This window comes from Gavialis gangeticus, unplaced genomic scaffold, assembly GCF_001723915.1.
Source record: "Gavialis gangeticus isolate Ggan-Ray unplaced genomic scaffold, GavGan_comp1, whole genome shotgun sequence".
NCBI lineage: Eukaryota > Metazoa > Chordata > Crocodylia > Gavialidae > Gavialis > Gavialis gangeticus.
This window is the reverse complement of record NW_017729016.1, coordinates 14,765,322-14,767,735: the sequence shown is the minus strand read 5'-3', so window position 1 is coordinate 14,767,735 and position 2,414 is coordinate 14,765,322.

The window sequence follows — 2,414 nt, the reverse complement described above, 5'->3', positions numbered from 1 at the left end:
AAATTCAGAAACCTGTTTTTTTTTTTTTCCTTTGGCCGAGTAAAAGTATAAGAATGCAGGCTAAGTAAGTTCACTGGGTATTTTTTGAAAATTAGATGGGAATATAATTTTCTACATCTGTCTGGTGGAGCAGCAGCTTCAGGGAGCAGAGTTACTGAACGTCCCGGGTGATTTAACTCTGAACAGACTGCTGTGTCAGTCTATGCGGCATTGAGAAAAGGGAATGGGGTTAGCAAAGCCAACTCGTTAAAGATGATTTGGACACATTTTATGCAATTACTTTTCCAGACTGTTTACTCTGAAAGAAAAAATATTATTGGCTCATCCTTGATGGGCTCCATTGACCAGAAAATTGCCAGCGGCCGGCTTGTAGAATGAGACAATTCATCTGAGAACAGCAGCTCTGGTGAGACGACTGGTGTCTTGTGGCTGTCCTTACAGCCGTGACTATTCATTTGACTTACATCTTTCTGGGCTTAATCCTGAGAGATGGCTTGTGCTCATGTGTGCTGGCTGGAGTTGTGTATGTTCTTGTTTGTGGCAGAGCTCATAAAAAGAGTCAGTCATCAGCATACATGCTCTATCTACCCTTAATGCCTACTGCACAGCACTGACCTGCTCTTCTCATGTGCCTGTCCCTTTTAGCTTCAAGTGCTTATGCCCAAGAGGGACAGAAAGTCTCACCAAAGATGGATAAGGCCTTCAAGGTTTTAAGGCAGGGGTGTCAGACTCATCTGGCACAGTCCATTGTGCCCTGTGTGGGTTCGAGCAACACTGGGGGCCAGATGGTGGGCTGCTGGGGGCTGGATCCAGCCTGTGGGCTGTATGTTTAGCACCCCTGTTTTAAGGCATACTGACACGTTTGGCCCCTGCATCTTTATTAAACTCTGTTGGACAGGTCCGCAGGGGGTATAAATTAACCATCAAATAACTTTCACTTTGCAACCTGATGCTAAATGTTCTCTCTCAAGTTCTTTAGCTGCAATGTCTTTTAGCGTATTTTAACCATGCATCTTGCTCTCGGCTCCAGCGCACGTATCTTTTGTATTGTTAAAAATGAACTGCTGTCCAGGGGATACATAAGCAAAACACATTCCAGTATGCTCTTTTGTTCTTTGGTCTACTTCCCCCCCATTCCCCATTACTATCTTTTTTTAAGACTGAATACATCAGCTAGAGCAACTCACATATTTGTCTAACAATTTAATCAGTGAATGTCACGATTTCCTCCTCATTCACCTAACTTGAATGACTGGGTGAATAATTAGTGAATGCTCATGAATATATATGACTCCAGTACAATATACAAGATAAAATATCAGTGAGTGGTTTCTGTTGGCTTTATCCTCAACCTCATATCCTAATAAGTGCTTCTCCTTTAAAGGGAAAAAGAAAATTGAGTGAAGTGGCTTCCACTTGTTTAACATTATACCTGCATTTTATACATTGAACTCAGCTGTAAGGCCTTGACTCAAACAGTATGAAGGAATAACAAGCCAGAGATAAAGGGGCCTTTAAAATATCAAAACATACATTTTCTATATTTTTTCTACATGTTATTAAATTTAAAATCTCAGAGAAGAGGTGCAAATTTACGTTAAAATCCAAATGGCAGCTCCATAACGTGCAACTTACCTCATTGTAAAATAACTGAAACCTTTCACCGAAGGACAGTTGGTTCTGAAATGAAGACCTCAGACTACAGCGAGCAACTTTTTCATCTCCAAGCCCATCTTAATAACCATATGATGCCCGCAACCAGAGGGGGCTCCTAAGCCAATGGACCATCCCCAAATGGCATCTCCTGAACTACACTAACTCCTTCTTTTCCTGCCTGGGATTGCTGATGAGATGACAGGTATTTAGTAGAATTTGCAGATTCATTAGGATCTGCCAGGGCCAGGACCTGTGAGCGCTTCTGCTATGACCGTGGTGGCAGCTAGAACCAGCCTTCCACCTAAATGCTCGTTCTACAGCAGGTTCTTCAGGGCTAAAGTAGGTCTTACAGAACCTTAGCTCTGCCCTGCAATACATTTGGGCCAATTAATCTGTTCTTCTGTCTCAAAATGGAGCTGCAAGAAACACTGAAGCCTCTCATAGTTAGGGACCTACCGAAATCAGGGTTGCTGTCTCCTGATTTTGTGGTCTGAGCGCAGCACCGGTTGCCATTCTGTGGTGGAGCATGGCAGCCCCCCCCGCCCATTGGCTGAGGAGACCCAGAAGCCTTGCCCCTCCCTGGAGATGGACAGATGGCCATCTATTCAACTCCAGGAGGGGTGGGACTTCTGGGGTCAGATGGCCATCTGTCAGTCTCTGGGTAGGGGCAGGACTTCTGGGGCCCCTTGGCTAATTAGGGGCATGAGGGCCCCCACCATGCTCTGCCATGAAATCTCCCCCCTTACCTACCCCCCCCC